Below are 23,455 nucleotides of genomic sequence, written 5' to 3' on the forward strand. Positions count from 1 at the left end.
CTATGAACAGGATCCTATGAGACTAAGTAGATCCAGAAAGTCAGCTTGCAAAGCCAGGTGAAGAGAGATTATCTAACTTGAACCCACCCTGGCTCACTGGAAAAGAACACATTTCTTTCTTTTATGCATAAATGGAGAAAGCAGAGGAACTGTTTCTGCAGTCTTCCATTGCCGGCCCAGCATTTCTAAAGAACAAAGCCTTCAGGTACTAAAGACTAAGAAAGATCTTAAAAATATAAATAAAGACTAAAAAAAACCCACAACAAACAAACCTATAATTAAACCTTTCCCTAAGATAGCACAGTATTTTTTTGAATCACTGAGTCACTTTTTGCAAAAATCAGTGTCTTGGGCAGGTAGGAGGAACAATTCTGGTTCTACCAGGGCAGGCAGTGCTATTGGTGAGTCTGGTGGGAGGTGTGGGCACAGAAGATGTCTGAAGTACTGCCACAGCCTGCAAAAAAAAGCTCTTTCCTCCTTAAGACATCATTGACTCAGGATAACAAGCTCAAGTATAATTTTCCGACGAATTAAACTATCTAAAATATCATGCGCCCCTCAACTCTTCTGAGGGGTAGAGATGTACTGAGAACTTGAGAGGAGGAATATCCTTTTTCTCTTTTCCTCTCCTCCATCAGAGAGGCACAACAGTCAATGAACCACATGCTCTCACCTCTGTGTCATGAACACAGTTGCCTGGCTTTGTGGAGGCCTGTATTTATTAAGACTGTGCCAGTTCCTCAGGTGCATTGCACTGGATGATCACTTCTAAATGCTCATATGACACTGTAGTACCCTGATGCCTCACAGAATTCTCAGAGCACTCAAGAGACTCACTTGCTTTCTGGCAGAATAATTTAACTTCTCAGGAAGTATGAGCAAGGAGGTTAAAGAGAAACAGGTAATTTTTAACCAGTGGTACATGGCTTCTAATACTTTCAGAAGGCACAGTTACAAAAATAAGAGATCACAGACAGAAACTAGGGAATCACATCCGGGCTTTGGAGATGACAGTAGGGAGATACAACATCATGCTAGGGAAGAAGGAAAAGAGGCATCTAAGTTACCCAAGAAGAAAGACTGTCAGGAATGCTCTTTAATCTTGAGACCAAAACAGAACATATCCTAGGGATATCAGTGGTAGACATGAGCAGGGCTGAAGGATAGAAGGCGCCTTGAAATAATAACTAAATGTCACTATTTATTCAGTGCCTTGCCACTTCATTCAGTGGAAAAATTAATGCCTTCTAGGACCAGTGCTATTTGTATCCTTCATTTCATTTTACTAATTTGTTCATTGTTTGTAGAAAAATTGCCTGTTCCCCTTTTTTCCCTCCTCTTTCTCTCATTTCCATTTTCTCTTACCTGCACATTTTTCCTGCAGCAATTACATCGTCATTACTACTCATGATGCCAATGAAACAGTTAAGGGAAATGTTTCTGGGATCATTTTGGATGTTTAAGATTAGATGTGGAAGTTAAGCTTCCTGTAGCATCAACAGAAAGAAACAGGTGCCTCGAGGGAGTCATTCATCTCATTTTAAGGCATGTGTGTGAGACACAAGGGATAACAGCTTTTGAAGGGACCTTCATCCCCCCGTTGACTTTAGGGAGTCTGAGACCAAGCAGCTGGTTTAGACAAGACATTTGAGTTTTAGATCAAAGGAATTCCACCTTGATATTGCAAAAAGTTCACTGACTGATGAAAAAGTGTATAAAAAGGTCTGTACTTTGTGCTTATATACACTTCAGATTTACCGTGCATTAAAAGCATATTTGTATGGAAGCTTAGATGGTGGAGGATCTTTGTCCCACATAAAAATCTCAGGAGGGCCAGAGCCCAGCTGGCGTATTTGACATATCCGGTAGAAAAAAAAAATATAGGCAGGGACCAGGAAGAGAAATCATGGAACATGGTTGAGAAAAACATTTGACCCTAACAGTCACTCTTGGGAAACTGGCTTGTCAAGTTCTTGCTGAAGTGATGTGCAGAATATTACTCCCGAGGCATGGATTAGCTTATCATACAATACTGCTTGAATTAATTTCCTCTCAGAGGGCCCTGGTTTGCCGTAGATGATCTGTCTCTCTAGTGTTTCAAAAGACAGAATTTCACTGCTGCTTGACACGAGGGTAGAACTGAGCCCACATGCTTGTGTGGCTAACAGATACTACAAATTTGCCCCAAGGCTCTGAGATCTGGTCTTCATAAGGAATGCTTGCCTCTGTTGACAAAAATTATAACAGCATTGGCCTAAGAAAAATAAGACAAATTGATAACTGTGTGCTTTTTGTGTTAGCAGATAATAAACACAAAATTTAAACTTGGTTCATTAGCCTGGAAGCTTCAAGTCATTTGATAAAAATTCAATTAAAGCATGAGTAGCCAGTTTAAATGTAATCAAAAGGCAAGGGAGGCGACTTTGCTACTGCATTCATCCTGGGAGTACAGATAAGAATGTGCTCCTTGTCTGTTCAAATCAGATTAAAATCCAAGAAGATGCTTCCTGTAAAATCCAAAAGCCAATACATTAATCATTAGCCTGTATATATTAGGTCAATTACCCAGACAAATGGACAGACTTCAAAGTCTCCAAAAGACACTTTAATAATTACAAAGTAGACAGAAATTTTGAAAGAAAGCATGTGTGTATTTTTCATCTGTGATCAAATTCTGCAGGAAATGAAAAATAATTCTGAGGGGTCTTGTTATAAGAGTGGATTGTGTAGTGCCTCTATCCTGATTGGTGGAAGAGCCTTAGCATATAAAGGCTAGACATGGCTTTTATTTTATTTTTGCTTGAAAACTCCATACTTCCACCCTACCCTCTTTAAAATCTTTACAACCCCAAAATAAATGAAAACAGAATTTCAGACCTGAATATATGAATTTAAAACATTTTTATCTACCAGAGCACATTCTACCTAGATAGCATCATCATCTGTAATCATCTGACAAAAAAACTTTCCTCATGTAAAACAGGAATGAGGAGAAGGGAAGAATAAAGGACTTTAGAAGGACAGTGAGCTGTAGATCTTTAGATTTTTAAATGCATACATAAGAAATCAAGACTGGATACAACAATATAATAGAGTATAAAATCTTGTAGCTAGAACTAATCCAATCTGAATTTGTACTAAACAAAAATCACAAGAAAAGCACACCTTCCTTTCAAGAAATCAGACCATCCAATCCCAAAGGAGTTCTTTCAGTCCCAAAGGAGTTACCTACAAGATGGCCACTCTTCCTGTGTGACCTATATAAAACTAAATATATATAAATCTTGTATATAGCAAAACCAGTTCATTAATCATAGTTTCATTAATAAGCTTAATTTCTGATTTTACCTTACATCAGTAAAAAAAAAATGTTTCAGATGCCTGTGCTGGTTAAACAACATATGTTTTTACTTTTGTCTAAAGAAAAGAGAGTGGGAGTAGCTACCTTTATTCTGCAAGTCAAATAAAAACTGGGCTTGATAAAATGTGTAAATAGAAAATAATGGTTTTAAAAAAAGGAAGGAAAACCTGTAAAATATTCCAGAACAAGCTTCAGCCTTTCAAAAAGTGAGCTATAAATGTCACAACCTTATACAATTCTCAGTGGTTATCAGCACCTAAGCTGCTCAAAAATGAAATTCAGTAGCACATCTTCCTCAACTGCACATGCCCATGATAACAGTTGATTCTGAAAGGCAGCAGCGTAGCGATGGAAGAACTCCAGAGCTTCACTGTTTTATAGCCAGGAGCTCCGAAAAATCTAAACTTGAGGCCGCACTGCTGTTTTACAGCTTAGGTAGACAACAGGTGAAGTGTGTCTCTATGCCCTTCCCAAATGCAGGGGTTTGGGCTATGGCTTAGTGCCACCTGCTAACACTAATGAAAAGGAAAAGAAAAAGAAAAGTCAGGCCTTCCAGATGCTTTCCTATTGCTCCTTCTCCATCAATTATCATTTACTCTCCATGAGGTGGCCACTAGCCCTTCAGCTCTGTTTTTGCCTGAGCCACAGAGAAATCCGGTGGCTCGTTGCACTTTAAAAGAACACACATGTAAGGGTAGGAAAACTGTTGCTCTCTAGAGATAAGAATGGTAAAATGAGGATATAATTTTCTGAAATGGAATGAGATATGAAACCTCTGTGATACACTCTTCCTGTTGTCGGACTGGTTGAACCACTAACAAGAACATCCCATAAACGTAGGTGTTTTCCTGCTCACAACTGCAGGAAGATTACAATTTTGCAAGACTACAATTTTGACAAAAGTATCCATTAACTGAGATTGCTTGATAGACAGTTTCAGGAAGATGTCAGAGTCAACAGCTGATCTGGGAACTACCTACAGCAGCTGTTCAGTCAGCTGGATGTCACAGAACTCACTCTTTGAGCTGAGCTGAGCAGTCAGGTGCCTCAGGCTTTTCATGCAGTGCTGCCCTGCTGCACCTAACCACTAGCAATTATTTTCAGAAAGTGGAAAATCGATGGGAGGTGATAGTCTCTTATCCAAGGATACTCTGTGAAGCCTCTTCCTCACACTGATGCTTGGCCCAGCCTAGGCTGGACATAGTGACTACGAAGCCAGTCTTTTGGGAACCTGGTGTGAGTACCACTGGCTTCCCAAAGACCCATTGAAAGCCTCTACCTTTAGAAAGAGAGACCATATGATTTGAAGAAGCATTCTGGGATGCTTGCCTAAGTGGGAAGCAATATCTAAGTGATCCCATTTGGCTCCTTTGTAGTTAGTCTTTGTCTGTCAGTACGCACAGTGCCTACTCTGTATGTACGGGTGTGCACGTGGACTTGACTTCAATATGTGCCAATCAATTCTCCCAGCAGGGAAAATTAGTGAAGATGCTATGTCACACACTGAAAGGAAATTTGGACTCAGGTTGCCTGGTTCCTAAACATTTCCACTAGACCCTGAGACCTTGTACAGCCTTCTGTGGCCTCTTACCACTTCTTCCACTGGCTGGGAACAGAGGCCTCGTAATTGTACTGATACAGATGTCAATTTTTTTATCACCTGAAATGGGTGACCTCCTCCCCCAAGGTGGTCAAGAGACCCTTAAGTAGGACTGAGGATTTGCAGGCACTGACTTGGGAGACCTACATTTCCTTATAGAGTGGACAGGCTCTGGAGATAAGAGCCATCAAGACACCATGCAGCAGCTGAACTTCCCCAGGAAGTGGCATAAGACTATGTTTAAGAGTGCAAAGCCCCCTGTGACAGCCTTGGAGAGCTATGAAAACCCACCTTGGTGCATTCACGTTTATATCATTTTTTGTGTGGAAGCCTTGAAGGAAACTGTCCTTGGAACCATGCCTGGATGTCACCTTTGAGAGTGCTAGTTGGCATAGTCCAAAGCAACAACAAGAAGTAAACTCATAACAAACAGGGCTGGGAAATTTGGGCTTGTTCCCTGGCCTCCTTTATTGAGCAAAATTGAAACGCTCTTTCAGTGTGCTGTCACATGCTATCACATTTTACACTCCCTTGTCGTAATCCAGGAGAAGTAAACTGCTTCTTGGCCCACAGCTCCTATTGGAAGGCTCTTCCAGAATTTTATTTCCACAATGCCTAGAACCAGGATAAACTTACTGAGATCCATCTTTTCATGCTTCTTATCTTCAAGAGGTTGTTTCCCTACTAATGTTCATACAACAATAAATATTGTATCTGTGGAGAGCTGAATACCAATCTGAGATAAATTAGAAAAGGTGTTTTTACTTTACTTTTGCACCATAGATTCATCAGAAAGGACCAAACAGCCTACTAAACTTTTCTTCCTCTGTGGAATTCAACTTTGTTGAATGTGAGTGACTAGAATTGAACACAGATTAAATCAGTGCAGCACTAAGCATGTTGCAGGTACCTAGCCTTATACATTTTAAGATATTAAAATTTTTGTCTTTTCCACCTCAGAATATTTGTCATAAAGGAAAAGAAGTAGAAATGGAAAGTAACAGGGAGACCTGGGTATTTTAGAAGTAGCAAAGAGATGGAGTTATTTGCTTTTTTTTTCTATTACAATTTTACGTTTCTAAATTTTCTCATTTTTTGTAATTCCACCAAATTTATCTTCCCAGGATATTAAAAATATAAGAGTAGACTTTGTCTTCTCTCCCCATACCAATAGAGGACTCAGACTGTGCCTCCATATAGCTTTATTTTTTTATATATACATATTTTTATTTATTTATTTTTTTAGAAGTAATTAAGAAACATCTAAACTTCAAAGACAGACGTTTTCCAAACAGCAGTCATCACTCTTCCTGACCACTAGCAAAGCCCAGTGTCATCCTGTGTTCACTTCCAGTTAATCTTTGATCATTTTCCTGGCTTGGTTAAACAAAAATCCTCATCCTGAAAGACACAGACTCCTTATGGTACCACTAAACTAGCAATGCAACAAAAGAACTGGGGAATGCAATCTGCTAGAGCCTGAGGAGATAGAGAAGAGAGAGACATCGATGTACAGCTGAACTCCACAAAGCCAAATACTCTGAACAGCAAAGATATTTTACACCTCTTTCAGTATTATTTTTTATTTCATATATTTAATAGTGCACTCTCATCTCAGTAACCACAAAAGGAATCAGCATTTCTAAAGCTTTTTATGATCAGATCAATTATTCTTCCCTTAAAAGAAGTGTTAAATAATTACAACTGTCACTCTACTTCCACGTGCATTGAATTCACCTCTATAACAAGCATTCATTTTGCTCAATATTGAATTCACTGTCATTTCCATGTGTCAGTCCAAAAGGAGGCTGTCAGAGTTTTAAGTAAATTACTTGAGAGAATAAATCACAGCGTCTAGACCCAGTGCCACTGAACTGGAAACCATAGAAAATGCTGCTGCAGAACTGTCAAACAAGCTTTATGCCTAAGAAAAAAATATTAATGTGCACCATTCTCTAAACTGCTAGTGCTGCTTTGAACAAACTTGCCTCCCTGTTCACTAATATTCATAGGACAAAGTGACACAAATACCCTGAAACAGAACAGCTCTTCCAGTATGAAGGACATCCAGTACGGGCTAGAGATACACAGGTTCAAACGATGCTCTGCTGCTGCCTTCCTGTATCAATTTGAGAGAGTTTCTTATGATGGGATTCAACTCGGTGTTTAAGAACAAGTTTATGTCTCTGCAATGCAAGTGGCTACATGTGAGGCAATGCCATTATATCCAGTGGAGATCTACTCAGTATGGGTGGTGGACTCCAGAGAACAAGACACCTGAGCGTACCAAGGTATGAGACAAATGACCTCTAAGCTCTGATTGCTGTTTTCACTTCACCTCCTCACCTCCACTGAATATAATGGCAGCTTAGATACTCACTTCACATGAAGGCATCCACAATGCAGAAACCTAAATGCGTCTAAATCCAGAGCTGAGTTAGACCTTACTGTCAGATCAACAGGACATCTAAGTAATCTAATAAATTCACTTAGCTAAGATTGGTTCTCTACCTGTAAAAGGAGAGGTACTGGGGTTTTCCTCGCACCCAAGGACAAATACATTAGCAGTAAGACTGAAAAGAATATTTGCTTTACTAATGGAAGTGGGGGAGAAAAAGGGCTGTACAGTATCTATGAGGAGGTCATCAAGAGACCAGAGCTGGGCTCTTCACAGTGGTGCATGATGGGAGGATGAGATACAATAATTGCCAGCTGAAACAAGGGATGCTCAGACTGGCTGTGTGGAGGAGCTTGTTCACCATGAGAACAGTGAAGCAGTGGAACAGGATGCCCAGAGGGATTGTGCTATCTCTGTCCTCTGAGGTTTTCAAGACCAAATTGGATCAAAGCTCTGAGCAGCCAGCTCTGCCCTCATGGCTGATCCCACTTCATGCCAGAGGTTGAACTAGAGGTACCTTGCTACTGAATTATCCTGGGATTTGATGAACTCGTCATAGTTTATACGGAACAGGAGAGAAGCCTGTCATTTTTCTCTTACTACAGAAATTCAGAATTCGTTCTCTGTCTTCTTTCTGCACATAAGAAAGACTTCAGATGAGCAGCCTTCAAAATCAAAAGTTCTGCAGCTTTAGTTACCTTCTCCTTTCCTGCAGTTTCCTCTTTTCCAAGAGAAAAAAAAATAATAAATGTAACCAAATTAGAAAGAGTGAAACAGGGGGGTGGAGTAATTTTAAACTGTGTTCCATTGATGCTTCCAAGAAAGCACATCTGGGATGCCTTTGGACATTTCATTTGTCAAAAGCCTGGGATATCTAAGTTATCACTGCTGGCAGCACAGAAAAGCAAGGCACCAGGTGCTACGTAGTTAGGTTTATTGAAGGACAGCTCACACTCTTTCCCCAAAGAGAGCACAGAGACAAACCACCTGCCCTTTTACACAGCAATTTCATGTCAGCATTTTAGTTTTCACTTTATACTACCAATCTCCATAAGCATTAAGGCAGAACCTCTGTCAGATGCCCATGTTTACCCACCACAATTTCATTATTTATATGATTTTATTTAATTTGGACTATTTGGTGGACAAGTACAACAGGGTCACGTCCCTATGGCTAATACTTGTGTTAGCTATATGGCCGTTCTGTTGCTCAGGGCTATCTGCAACTGCATCAAAGACAGTATGAATACACTGAACAGTGCTGAGTCCACAGAGCCATGGGAGCATGAGCTGGCTTTTATTCTCTTCCCTAGCATCAGCAGCATTTCCAAACCATGTTTTAACAAGCGCCAGCACGAGCAAAAACAATCAACTGGACAGTCAGCAAGCTCTCAGCTAGATCCCCATTTGGCAGAAGTGGTAGGTAAAGAGCCATTAAGAGCCACATTTTCACTCATATCCTGGGAAAATGTGAAGAGAACAGTGTCATATATGAGTTCTGCCCTACCATTTCTGTGCTCGTTTCGTAAAAATCATACGACTGTGTTAAAATGATCTCCTTATGCAGATATCTTACCCTTCCCATTCCTGAGGGAGCAGTGCTCATACCTGTATTGTTCTCAATAGATACTTACCTACCTGACTTACTCCTAAAAACCTCCATAAGCAATACCACCCAGATGATCAATTTCCATGCTCAGCTGTCCTGCTACATAGCACTTTTCTTGAGAGATAACTGAAACCTCCACTGCTGCAATGTAAGCCTATTACTTCTTGTTGCCCCTTTGATTTTTTCCCTTCCTTACTTGTATTTGAAGACCAAACTCACTTACTGCCTCTGCCTTCCTTTCTCTAAGGTGAGCAAAGCCAGGCTTTCTGCAGCAGCTGTGCATGGTGGGCAGCTGGACATGCTCCCTTCAGACCCTTTCAGACCCTCCTTACTGCTCTGAGCAGCGTGCAAGGACTGAATTTACACCTGTCAGACCATGTTCCTCTTAGCACCTCCCAGCCTGAGTCTGCTGACTCCTGTCTCTCCTGCAGCCCTCCCCCAGAAATCTGTCCCCACTCTGTATTCCCCAGCTTTCCCGCTCCTGCCTCTGTGCAAACATGCTTCTACTTTACAGAAGTGCATCCTCTGCGCAGGCTACTTCAGCTTGGCAGGACTGTTTGAACACGAAGGCTGTCCCCCAGGGTATCTGCATCCTTTCTCACCTTAGTGCCACCTGTACTTTATAAGCATGCTCTCTACTTCATCTAAGTCATTAATTCATTTTGATAACTAGCTAGAGATAACTACTACCTGAGTATAATTTCTTACCAAACACATAACCCCGTTCAGTTTCATCAAATCCATGTTTCTTCTCACAAGTGTCACAGACAAAAGCCTTATCAAAAAACAAAACCCAAGAAAAAATTACATATTTGCTTTTCCTTAAGTTACAACACCCACCCTAGGGAGACATTAGGCTGATACATAATTAGCTCATATCTAACCATGTTGGCTGTTATTCACCTTATTTATTGTCTAGGTGGTTAGAAGTGATTTGATTTGTATTATTAACATTCCCTCTGTTGTATTCCTGGTTCAAAACTGAGGCCAAGAATCTATAACTTCTTAGTACCGCCTTTCTCCTTTTTTCCCCCTCCCTCTCAAAAAATCCTAAATTTGACTTTTACAGTCTTCTGAAACCTCACTTCCCCTCCAGTTCTGGGAGGGGATTGCTAATGGCTCACTCTTTCAACATTACTTCTATCATTGCTGGACTTCTCATCTTGTTGCCACTAATGATAGTTAACAGTCCAACTACAACCACCAAAAGGTGAAGGCATTTAGCACTTCTGCCTGCCCAGACTCAGTGGCAAGTAAATAGGTTTTTCTTTCCTTTGGGTACCCATAGAAATATTTTCATGTTCATATTCTTATTACTAATGCATTTGTTTTCTTATATTGTATACAATTTTGCACCTGCTAATTGCTCAGGAAAAAGCCTCAGAATATCTTCAGAAAACTGGGCTGAAATACGTTTACCTTTGTAGGTGAAAAAAGGTACAGAAGAGCAGAAGGCGGACATTTTAAGCTTCAAGACTTCCATTTATCAACCACCCACACAGGAATCCTGATTTTCAGAGGAAAGGAGCCAAGCCCTTGGGCTCCCATTTGTCACAATTACCATGAAAAACTGAAGAGGCTTAACCTGCCTTAGCAGGGACAGAATTGAATTCAGGAGCTCCAGAGTATGTAAACCATAACCAGCAGGTGCCTCTGCCCCACAGCTTTTATCCATAGATGCCTCAGGGCAAGGCAGTTCTGTTAGGCTGGAAATGGTATCTTTTCACCCTCCTCTTTTCCACAGCAAGAACCTTACTCCTGGTACGGCTGGTATCAAGACCAAAAGAGTTGGAGAGTTTTACTTTCTTTCTGTTGTTTTCTTTTTTTTTTACCTCTTTATTCCTCTCCTGATCTCATAAGCAGTTCTGAGTGCTCTAACTCACCTGAGTGATGGCTTCTAGAGAGAGAAAGGGAAGATTGCACAGTTTAATGAGAGTCAGACTCACCCTCCCCACAGTCACCCCTTCTAGCTCCTTAAATCCTGGGCTGCAAACAACAGCTTCTCTGCACCTCATCCATCTCATCTTAGTAGCTGCCTTTGTTCTTGACCAAATCCCTTCTCTGACCCGATGTCACCAGTCCCAGATGTCTGCCCAGTTACTCTGATCCCAGCTTCTGGGTTTTTTTGTGAAAGAAGGGAGGAAAACTCAGATCATTCCAACACAAAACCAGAAAAATCAGAGTTACCAGTACGCAATTTTTCCTGCTATAAGAAACTTTAACAGGTTTTTTGTTCCTCTTACTAGACATTAACTGACATGGCTGTGATGGATCATTACTACCATCATTTTTGTAGACAGAGAAACTGTAAGAAAATGAGGCTAAACTTACTGTAAAAAGCTTCACATCGTTCCTTCAAGCAGACCTAGGAGTTCTGACACTCCCACCTACTTCAATAGGAATAAAGATTAGATCAACACCGAGTGCCTTTAAAAACCCCACCCTAATTTTCTCCCTCAAAGCAGTTTGAAGCCTAGCTCCCAGGCTCCTCTTAGTCAGTCAGTAAACACTACATCTGTTTCTAGGAAATTATAAACATAGCATTTTGCAAAACAATTGTGCAAAGTCTCTGGAAAAATAAAACTGTACAAAAATGCATGAAGCTACTCCACTTAGGTAACACCAACATGGACTTGAAGCCATTTCCCATAAAACATATAAAAGGGCAAAAGACTATAAACGCTGCAGCTGCTGATCTGCTCAAAACGTCTAATGCAATATTCAGTCTTTTCTAGAAATGGAAATCAATTATGACTAGAATTATTAATATAGAGGCAATACATAAATAAGCAGAACCACCAACCCTGGAGTGAACAGAATAGACATTTATTGTTAGATTACTGCTGAGAGTTTTCTACAACCCTGATTCCTGTGGAATTTTGAGAAAATGTATTTACATAGTCATTTCAAAATGTGAAAACTATTGTAAATTGCTGCCATAATCAAAATCAGTGGCATAATGTTTAGTATATTATTAGATGATCAAAAAATTGCAGTATGAGTAGAAGGTGTTAGCCGGAGGCACATGTACATCAAATAAAATTGATAAAAATTGCATTCTGCCTTAGGAAGAGTCTGCTTTTCTCTTTTTTTTTTTTCCATTCTCATGGCTTTCATAAGCATTGATGAAACAAAAATATTACTGATATGTATGATACACAATTAGTTAGAACTATGTACTTCTTTCATGTATGGCAGCAAAGCAATGTAGCTGTGATTCAAAGCTACAGCAAGACAACTTCTGTTTGATCTCTGTACTGACCTGAAATCTGCAGAATGTATGCCAAGCGATACTATACATCCTAAGATTCAACTCTGTGAGGATTGCTTACTGTTGAGGATTAAATTGCACTTGGACTGTTTCTCAGTGACCATAGCTCCTTTCTTCCAGGTCTCAGAAATAGGTGCCCAAAACTGTCAGCATTTCCTCAGCCTTAGATGTCATTGTGTTCAGGTCAGGCACTGACTGTAGGAAGCCTGGATACAACCCTTCACCATTTTTCCCCTCAATGTGTATGTATATGTTTATGTATGTTTACATATATATAAAAACAATCACACAGCATAAGATACTAAAAGGGGTGGGCTTAGTAGCTCAGGTGATCAAGAAACTACCCCGCACCTTTTTAAAATAATGTTGCTCTTCTTATCCTTCACTGTCTTTTTAATTAATATTTAGCTGTTCATGTTGAACAGGTACATAGGGCAAAACCAGTCCCTCTGCAGTTACGTTTCCCCACTCCATCAGCGCATCCTGTGGGACAACAGAGGGATCCAGGTTAGACCACCCCGCGGGAGGCCCCCAGCCCAGGGCAGAGCTAACCTCACGGCCAGGGCAGGTGCTCCAGGCTTGTTCCATTCACCTCTGGACACCTCCAAGGATGGAGGTCCCACAGTGTCTCTGGGTAACCTGCACCAGTGCTTAACCAGTCTCATGGTGAAGTATTTTTCCTCATTTGCAGTCAGAGCCTCCCTTGCTGTGAGTTGCAGCTGCTGCGTCCCAGCCTCAGCGATGCCCCTCAGAGAAATCCCCTTCTAGCTTTCTAATGAGCTTCCTTTAAGCAACTGAAAATAATTGAGTTTTCTTTAGCCACCTTTTCTCCAGGCTAAACAAGCTTCCTCAGTCATGGGTAAAACAGACTTGAGTTGGGGAAAAGTAACTTATTGCCAATTAAAATAAATATTCGACTACCAATTTGGTTAGTGGGAAACAAAAGAGGCAAACTTTAAAACAGCTTTTCTCCCCTCCTTGCCAGGCTCAGCTTCACCCCAGACTCCTCTCCCTGCTCTGAGCAGTGCTGGGGGCGGCAGTCAGCCTGTGATGGCTCCTCTCAACCCTCCATCTTCCTCGCGCTTCTCCCTGCTGTGTCATGAATCCTTTCCATGGGCTGCAGGGGATAGCTGTTCTGGGGCCAGAGAGCACCTCCTCTTCTTCCAACCTTGGTCTTCCCTCAGCTTTCTCCTCTGTCTGATGTTTTCCACCCTTTCTTAAATATGCTTTCCTAGAGGTGCCACCATCTTGGCTGCGGGGCTCAGCTGTGCCCTGTTGGAGCTGGCTGCAACCGGCTGTGTACAGTACTGGGCGGCTCCATTCTCTCCTCACAGAGGCCACCCTGCAGCCTCCCCTGCCAACACCTTGCCACAGACACCAAGAATGCCTGTTTACTTAGGTGATCCCTGACTCAATACTCTTCTACTGCAGGCCCTCCACCCTCCCAGCCCTCAGAGACAGCAGAGGCCTCAACAAAATCCCGACAGGAAAGACGCCATTGTCCACCTCAGGCTTTGCTGTGTCCTTCCCCACTAAGTCACCTGCCCCCTTCAGACTTTTACCTACATAAAATGTTTACCCTCCTTTACCTTAATTACTTGCTTCCACTACACTTACAAAAAGGAAGAGTTGAGAATTCCCTCCCAGCCATGTTTGACCACCCAAGCACCACTGAGGTAAGTATTACTGGAAACAAAATAGGGACCAAAATCCATGCCATCACCTCTGAAATTTAAAGAAATACCTTGACGAGCTTAAAGTCCTTTAGTGGCACTGACCTCAGATAGAAACAGATGGTGATATTTAATACTGGCATAATAATTGCAATTAGTATATATTAGCAGTGCTTCTCAGTGTAGAAGACATCTGGCCAACTGCGGCCTAACTGATGGCTTTGGTAACTTGCCAGGAGGCAGAGAGACTGCCTTTGATTTGTATACACTGGGAAAAAAAAAAATTGGTGAATCAGCTTTCATTAGAAGCAGGCTTCAGCAAGAGTCATATCTTCAGCAGTGTGTAGCTGCCAGCACTTACTCTCAATACTCATTAGAAGGTTATTTTCCTCAGGGACTGCGCGCCTTGGGGTTCTGCAGCTCACACCTATTGCGTTCATGAGACCACAAGGAGAGCTGCGTTCTCCAATGCCCATGTTTTAAGAGGATGGAGAGGAGTGCTAAACACACAACAGCTAGAAATAATTTATTACCATAAAAAGCGTAGAAACATCAGTTTGTTTCATTTACAAGAGGAAAACCATGGGATAACTTAATCATTGTGACTACATTCTCACATGGGAAGAAAATGCAGTTAGTGAAGGGCTCTTTAACCTAGTTGGGAAAAGGAAAACACTAAAGGACTTGAAATTATAGACAGTTATGTAGAAGTAAAAAATATAGAGGTTCTAATATCAAGGGTTATTTAGCAGCAAATAAAAATGGTTAAACAAGTACAAAAGCCATCAGAAAATCTGATAATCTCTGTGACCTTAAAAAAATACAAATCTGTGCATCTGTAGTGTCAACTAAGGCCTTTATACACCCTGACTCTATCTTGAGCAAAAAAACCCAATCACTTTTTGTTGCCAAAGCCTGAACTGCAACGGGCCTTCTAGTTAACCATTGCCCACAACTATCCTAACATCCCACCTGTCTCTGGTGATATATATACATATATAGGTTTCTTCTATGGCTGAAGTACAATGTGAGACTGTTCATACACAGAATAAGCTAAAAGGTCCAGAGAGCAGAACCCCTGGTGAAACAAATTAAAAGCACTCTGCTCAGCAGGACCCTACAAAGCATTTATTAGACAGAATGAATACAAATGAGGCTTAATGAATTAAGAAAAAGAGTGATCATATTAGGGGCGCTCTGAACAAGAGGAAGCCATGTTCCTGTTCAGCCTGCACAACGGGATCAGCCACAATGAGACTACCCACTCATTTTTGTTCAAATGCTTACTGGTGAGCACTGGAGGCTTCATGTGTTTTCTTGGCTCCCTGCAGTGCGATACAGAACTTTCCTTAGAAAAAAATGCAAGGAGATGAGCCTTTTACCAAGCAATGCAGGGTTCCAGGTCAGCACCTCTTTTGTTGATGGGCTTTCAGAAATTGTCACCATCAACCCTGGATGCAGAGCATAGGTAGTCAAAATATTTGTAAAGTATGTTCTTATCTTAAATTCTGACCACAGGGTAAACAAGCTGCGGTTCATTTCATGACCTGATACAGAATCAGCCCTCTATAGATAATCAATATTGCAATAATTGCCTAGTTACACTATGTTGAATATTTCTATAACATTTACTGTTGGGTGCAGTATTCATAATAGCCTTTCCCTGTTTCTAGAAAAAGACATGAAGCTGCTGATTTTGGGTCATTCAAATACCAGGTGAAATGCAGGCCCCATTTGAAGACAGTATGAGATTTGCTGAAGTTCTCACTAGTTCAAGGTAGTGGCGCTCGAGGAACAATAAACAAAACCCCAGTGATAACCATTAATCCTTTAGACAAGTCAATTCTAGAACATCAAGGTCAGATAGATTTATTACATTTGATGCTGTAATGAGACTTTTTTTCGCTTTAATGCTACATTGAATTTTATACCATTACACTTAATGTTAGTCCTGAATTTTTCAGTATCTTTAATATGAATTAGCACAAAGAAATTCCCAGAGTCTCCTTGAGTATCCTTAAAGTGATCACTCACGTCACACCATACAAGGTAAAAACCCCTAAAGATTCTAAAATACTATGATTTCAAACACTTACCAGCCACCTGTGGAAGCTTTTCCCATCCCAAACCACCCAGAATTTTCTCTTCTCCAAGGAAACAGCAGCTTTTAAATTAACAGTGTGTTCGCTAGAGACAATTCAGTACAGTATTGATACAATATTGACAATGTAGCCTTCTTCGTAATTAGATTAGTGAATCTAAGTTTGGTGAGGTTGTTTTTTGTTTTGTTTATAAAAGCCCATTTTCTCTTTACAAGATAGCTATAAAAGGTTCTGGAGATTTCATCTGACAATAAAATAAGGGATTTTCCCAGTTTAAGTCCAGTCAGCATTTGCTTTAACTCAAGTGGAAGTTACAGAGATCAGCAGTTCCCAGACTGTAACCTCTGAATTGGCCCAGAAAATGGTATTAAATGGCAGAACCTACTCGTACATCCCTTACATACTGCCCTGCTCAGTGGTCTGGGAGCATTGGCAGTGGTTGTGCTGTGAGTTTCATGATAGGCTAGTGTTCATGCACTAAGCCAAGAGGCTATTTACAGAAAGTACAGTTTTGTGAGGCAGAAAACAGCAGAGCTTTCTGTCCTGATTACTTCCTGAAAAAATAAAGCCATCACAGCCTATTTACTCCCTGCTGGGCTTGTCTTTTCACCAGGTGATACAGGATAACTAGCTAAAAAAGATTAAGATCCAACTTCACTTGCAAGACTTGGTGCAGGGAGATGCTTTTAAGAATGTGTGCTCTGTTCAGCACTACTGTGTCAGTGCTGCGTGATGGGAGATTTATTATTTGTTGGCCCTGAGCCAGCAGCCCTGCACAGCATTATCCTGCTGGCGAAGGACCCTCTGCAGAGCTACATCCTCGTTCCACATCATTTGAAAGTTGTGAGCAGTCACTGAATGAAGAGGGGAAAAAAAGACAGAGGAACGAGTACAATGTTCAGCTAGAAAATGCACAGGCACATGCAGAAAATTGCATTTGTTCAAGGGGGCTCAAGTGCCTACTGAAGATACACATGCATGTTGTGAACAGGCTCTGCTGTCCCCCATACCTCTTTTACAGAGACAGCAGCACCTCCCAAAAGCTGCTACTGTTAGCCAGAGCAAAACATTTGTTTTCTTCTAGATGAGGTCTACGGAGTGTCTCAGGCAGCCCATGCCTTTGCACATGACAACTGGTTCAGCAACTGTCTTAAAATACATCTGTATAGACATTCACAAAAGCTCAAAAAGAAGAAAGAACTTAGGCTCAGTCACTGCTCAGCAACATAACTGCCCAAGTTCAGTGGTGTGGGGTTTTTGGGGTTTGTTTGTTTTTTACTTAAAAAGTGCCTTATCAACAAGTTTTGCATTGAATAATCTTAGACTACTGCTCCAGCTCTCCGATGATTGCTCTGGATACAAGCTTTCCACTGACTCTACTAGTGCACCTCCTGTTTAGAGGCTAAAGCAGAGAGCAAACAGACTTTAGAAATAGCTTCAGACCAAAAAAAAAATAAATATATAGATCTGAATGGGTGAGCAGGTTGTGAAAGTAAAACTCAACTCAAGTTTGTAACAGAATAGGAAAACATGATTAAGATCCAAAAAAGGACAATTAAACACAAGATAGGCAATAATTTTCTTACATAACCATGCTCCATCTGGCTAGATTACCTTGAAACAAGAATTAATACAAGAGTTTTCGATGAGTAAGAAGAACACATTCTAACTTTAAAATAATCATTGATTTTTTAAATTTTATTTTCACCTTCCTCCAAATAGGGCTGAATCATCTGGCATGAATGCCCTCTTTCCTGCACAAACCATACAAGCTCTGTAATACTACAAGAGCTTCATCTGCCCAATCTGCAATATAAGGAGATGCACCTCCACCAGACCTGCTTCAACCGAACACTTATGTCATGAACATAAACAGCTTCCATCATATTTTTATCCTGTCTGAAGCAGGTTTTAAGTTTAAGTAAATATCAGATAGATATTTTCCTGTACAAACCAGGCTAACTGAAAGTGTTGGATAAACAAGTGCAAAAAGTCAAGCTTCACAGTACAAGACCATGGATGTTCTGAAAACTTGCATTTATTCTCTTCAAGTATCCCTGGAGCACACATGTGAGAGACAGACAGCACAGCTGACAGCTTCAGCTTCACTAAATCCTAGTTACATTTAATGACAAAATAACTGAACATAACTGTATTGTTGGAGTGATCTCACATGTTGTTAGTTTACCAAAAGCATGTAAAAATGAGTCCAAGACCAAATAGCCCCTTCAGCTCTGACCCAGCATCCTTTTGATAAATACTTAGGTTGACTTTCCACTCAAGCCACGGACCAAGGACGTTGGTGCCCTCTTCTGGTTTTATTCTTTGGAGACCATCAGAGTACAATATCACTAGTATTTTCACTGTAAATCAATATCCTCTTCACTTCTGGTTTAATACAACAAAAAGCTTGAGATCTTTTCTTGTATGGCTGAACCTGAGAACACTTTTATGGGCCTCTTCAGTAAACAGAGGTGACAACATATCACAGCACTGGGACAGGTATAGTGTTCCTAAGCACGTGCTATACAAATGTGGTTTGGGGTGAACCTGGTTCTGCCACCTTGACATCTCACTCCATTGTCACATGGGAGAACAGCACTGCTATTGCTCCTCATCTGCAGTCTGTTTTGTCATCCATTTTGTTAATTCCCAGATATTTCTATCCTCCTTATGAGGGACAAAAAAAGAACCAAATGGAGCATGATTCTGTTTTGACATACATGTCACATTCCAGTTTCTGCCTAGATAGGGATAGGATTTACAGTATTCTGCTGTAAGCAGCTCACTGATTAGTACCAAATGCCTAATCTGTTGAATACTGTAAGGCTCTAAGGCGCTCTCTCCTAATTTTTTGAGTTATTTACACATCAAAACACAAACAATAATAAACAAACACAAAAGGCAGCTTGGCTGCAGATGGTGGAGGGAGAAGACATATTTCTTGCCAGAACTCAGTGCTTTATCGCGAGCCTGTTCTTCCAGCACTTGGCTCCAGTAATGCTCCTCTGTGTTCAAATAAAGAGGGTCTGACCATCTGAAAGACAAGGACTGACAACTCCCTTAGGGTTTAGCTAGGTATTTGCTGGTATTAGTGACAGGGACGCTCGCTCGGTCATTCTGGGCACATTGCTAGGACAAAAGAGGGGCAGACAGCAAGCATGAGCACTGAACACAGCCACCCACACAGCCTGTTTGCTCACACTGACTATTTTGTCCTGCTCCAACAAGCTCTCACCAGGACAAATCTGCTTAGAAAGGAGCTAGCCCTAAACATCATGGAAACTAGCCAAATGGAGACAGACACTTGGCCAGGAACCAGTCCCTGCTCAACCCGCAATTATTTTTCAATACCAGCACAGCCTAACTAGACAAGCACTGTACAAAAGTCCAGCACACAGAGCCGTCATTTTAGCATCTTTAGAAGGATTAGAGCCAGGACTGCCTGGTCTTTCTTGCCTTGGCTTAGTTTAGACTCAAGTTAATTAGATGAGGGTAGGCTTGTGCTTTAGGATTAACTGTATTGTATGCTCAGTATCGTTCTTTAGACTGTCCTGGAAGTTTGTCTGTACTAATCCCCTTCAATGTTTGCACTGCTGCCACCTACACTGACAAACCCCAAGCAGGGCACAGAAGAGCTAGGACTGGCTATAGTAGCTACTCATCACACAGGCTTTCTAAGCCAATGTTTCTCTACATCTCTGCAGGAGCATCAGATAAAGTGCACACCCTTCATAAATATCTTGCCAGGGATGTTCATTACAGGAACCTCATCATGCAAAGCTTTGTATTTTTTGTATTAAGTGGATGCAATCTGAACAAGCACCCAAGAGGGAGTCTGAGCTTAACATAGGAGAGTGAAACTATGAAGCAGACACGAGAGCTAAAAATAAGTATTCAATGAGACTCTTAATTGTCTGATGCAATGTAAAATACATGCATCCACTATAACCAGCAGAGGACCTAACAAAGTTCATAAGACTCAACTTGACAGGGCTCTAAAACACCTGAGTGATAGGGGATGGGTCAGTATATGAAGATGGTCTTGCTCTGGGACAGCAGGTGCTGAGAAAAATTGCAAGACAAAAAGCCTAATTCCAGGAAGCAATCACTGATGCTGCTGGCTTGTTTCTCATCCTTAGCAGCAGCCCCACAGGCTGCTTCAAGGTCACTGGTAAAAACAAGTACCAAACTTGGCAGTCAGAGCTAACTCTAGTCATTTGTAGAACTGACAACAAGCAGGTATGTACACAGACTAATCACACAGCCAGATTTCCGAGCAAGGCAGACACCCTTCAGTCACGAATTAATAGCTTAACTGTCCTGACCACAGTTAAATCATTCTCCCTAATTACCCAATTACCTCTCAGATATTCTTAACTCGCTCCAGAGGAGAAGAAAACAAAGACAGATGCTAGTTGTTAAATCAGTACCTTCCCATAGAGTATTATTTTGAGTTCTGCTTGTCCATTTTAATCTTAAGGGAACAACAGATCCACAACACATCCCCAGCTGTAAAGAACAGCTTTCTCAGGACGCCACAGGCAGCTACAATGTTCAAAGTTATTGGTTAAAAAAAATAACTACAACACAGAACAATCAGGATCATGCAACCACAGCACATTTGGGTCTTCTGAAAGTCACGGCATGGAAACTGCTGGAATATGATTAGGGAGCTTTCTCTTTGTTTCTAGTACCACTGTTAAGGAGCTCTTGAACTGAACATCATGAGTCAAAGTTAAAATCCTCAACATTTCTCAGTTCCAACCCACTCCACCCACTCAGCCTGCTGTCTCACCAAGAGGTTTTATTCCTGGTATGTTGTCCTCAGGACATTTTAACTGGGGGAAGATACAGTGACCTGCATAGAAGTCAACTTTTGGCCTTTGAAATACACGTGCTGAAAGTTAGACTGATGTTTATAGCAGAGCTAACTGAGCAAGGTCAAGCTTAAAAGTCCTGAAACTGCAATATTTTAAGTATTTCCTGAACAAAGAAAATGAGGTGTTATTCATAGCCATGGTCTACAAGCCACTAAGTAAGATGGTCAAAAATTGAGATTGTCTCTCTTTAGTCTGTAATGTTGATTCTCCTTTATTTCTTTTCCAGGGTATGGCTGTCTTCAAGAAGTCCGGTTTTGTTTGTTTCAGATGTCACACAAAGCTGTGAGTTTTACAGGTCTTAATTTTTGTGTATAGGCACTACATCAATGAAAACTTAAAGGTTCCTTTTGTGTTGTTTTCATCTCCCTCCTTATGAATCCATATTCCTGTGTACTTGATTATTTTCAGTGCATTTTTCAAGTACTCTTAAGTGTTTTAAGAAGATGAAGTGCTTAAATGCAGATGCATAAACAGCATTATTTCACCCTCATTACCACAATACACCCAACAGAAGCAGCTCTCATACCTTTCTCAAGTATCAGCTGCAGAGGACTGCCCACATGAGGGGCAGGCCAGAGTTAAGTGTGATGACTCACAGGGAATGAGAGAGAAGAGAGCCCACAGTTTTCACCTTGGAGGAGTCAAGGCTCACTCATACAAGAATAGTAAGACAAATACAAAGGAAGTGAGAATAGAGCAGGAACATTCAAAATGCCATTATTAACCACAGATCTCAGATGAGACCACTTCGAGATCAGTTTCTTCTGTCTCACAAATTAAATTTAATCCATCTTGCACAAACTGTTATTAGCATTCACACTGCAGCATTATATGATTGTTCACCTTAACTACTTAACTTTTTTTTTTCCATTTTCCCTTTTTAGCCTTTGGAATAAAAGAATAATTAAGCCACTAGCTCCATTACAAAATAATGACAAACATGAAAACAGACAAAGCACATTCTTCTCCAGATATTACAGTTAAAAAGAATTAATCAGGCAAGTTTGTATACCAGAGAATTAAAAGCTTCAAGGAAGTTAAATGCAACTATGTATCTGTCTTGCAGCTAAGTAAACTCTAAAAAAGTGAAACAGAGGGAGAGTTTGGCTTCTAAGAAGGCACTATATAGTAAAACATTTAGTAAATTCAGACCTGCCCACCTCCTACTGAGTGAGATGTACCATATCTGTTGGCTCAGGAATACAAGACACAACTGTGGTCACAGACTTTTCATAAGATCAAGACTCATCTCTTCCCCGTTACATGACAAGACTGTATGAATACTTTCAAACTGCTATAACACTAGAAAGGCTGATTAACGTGGGGTTTCAGGACACCTTATGTTCAGCCCAAAACACCATAAACAAGCTGGTTCTCATAAGCCTGGTAGATTTAGCAGACTCCTTCTCAGTACACTCACCTTTTCCTTACAAAACAGGCAACCAAGAAATACATCACTCCCCATTGTAACTAGGCACCACTGCCTCTGATCTTAGCACTGAGCCACCTGCTTTAAAGGACCTGGCTGCACGCATGAGTGAAGTTCATAGCTCACCTTTAAGACATTCATCCACAAGCCATGAAATTCATTGCATGGAGACAATCCATGGATCTAGGCCCCCCCACCATAAAGTGGATACCATAGAGGTGAGTATGAGATATCTGGTCACATCTGTCATTATCGCTAAATACCAAGATAGACTAATTTACTTGACTAGAAAGTGTTTGAAGCAAGAGACCAAGAACTGCATAGGCTAGACTGAAACTTAAGGCTCCCCTCCCTTAAAGGTTATTTATTTTGAGGCAAGTGAATCAGTCATTACCACTTCCTCCATTTTGGAGGAATACAAGCATTTGCTTTACTAGGAGGATTCAGCAGCCTGGACAGGGAACAAGCAGGGGAAAAAGCTTTGCATGCATAGGGAAGAGAAACCCCTGAAGCTAAGAGCCTCATGACACACACACTGGTGTAATCAGGTTTTAAAATTAAAGAGGCTTGTTAACTGATACTTAGTAATTCTGCTGAATTGCATGTTAATGTCAAGTGTTGAGCATATTCTTGCTCAGAAACACATCACGCCCTGCACAGGTTACTCTGAGGAAGCAGTAGGCACTGAAGGTTTTAAACTCTTGCAGTAAGAGAACACTCTAAACTTACCTTGCCATTTAGATGGGTTGAATGTAGTTCTCTATATGTTGACCAACATGATCAATTGAGTTTTGTGGTGTTTTTTTTTTTTAAAACTACTTCAGACAGGGGGTTTTGTTCTTTAAGAACACTATCTAACAAAAAACTGGGGGGGGGGGGGTGGCAGGCGGGGGAGAAGCTGCAAGAAAGTGTAGTAGCTCAGGATAAGAGAGTTAATAGCCCTGTCCCATCACCCTGCTCATTCCTGCCAAAAGTGGTGTTTCTCTGGACTGCAGAGCACACATGTTCAGTAGTGCTCTAGTGGCAGAAGTTCTCTCAGACAGCTACACCATTACACTACTCAATACCACAAGTATATCACAACAACGGCCATCTACCGCAACTCCACTGTTCTAGTACCTCACACACC

The sequence above is a fragment of the Larus michahellis genome, chromosome 1, assembly GCF_964199755.1.
Source record: "Larus michahellis chromosome 1, bLarMic1.1, whole genome shotgun sequence".
Taxonomy (NCBI): domain Eukaryota; kingdom Metazoa; phylum Chordata; class Aves; order Charadriiformes; family Laridae; genus Larus; species Larus michahellis.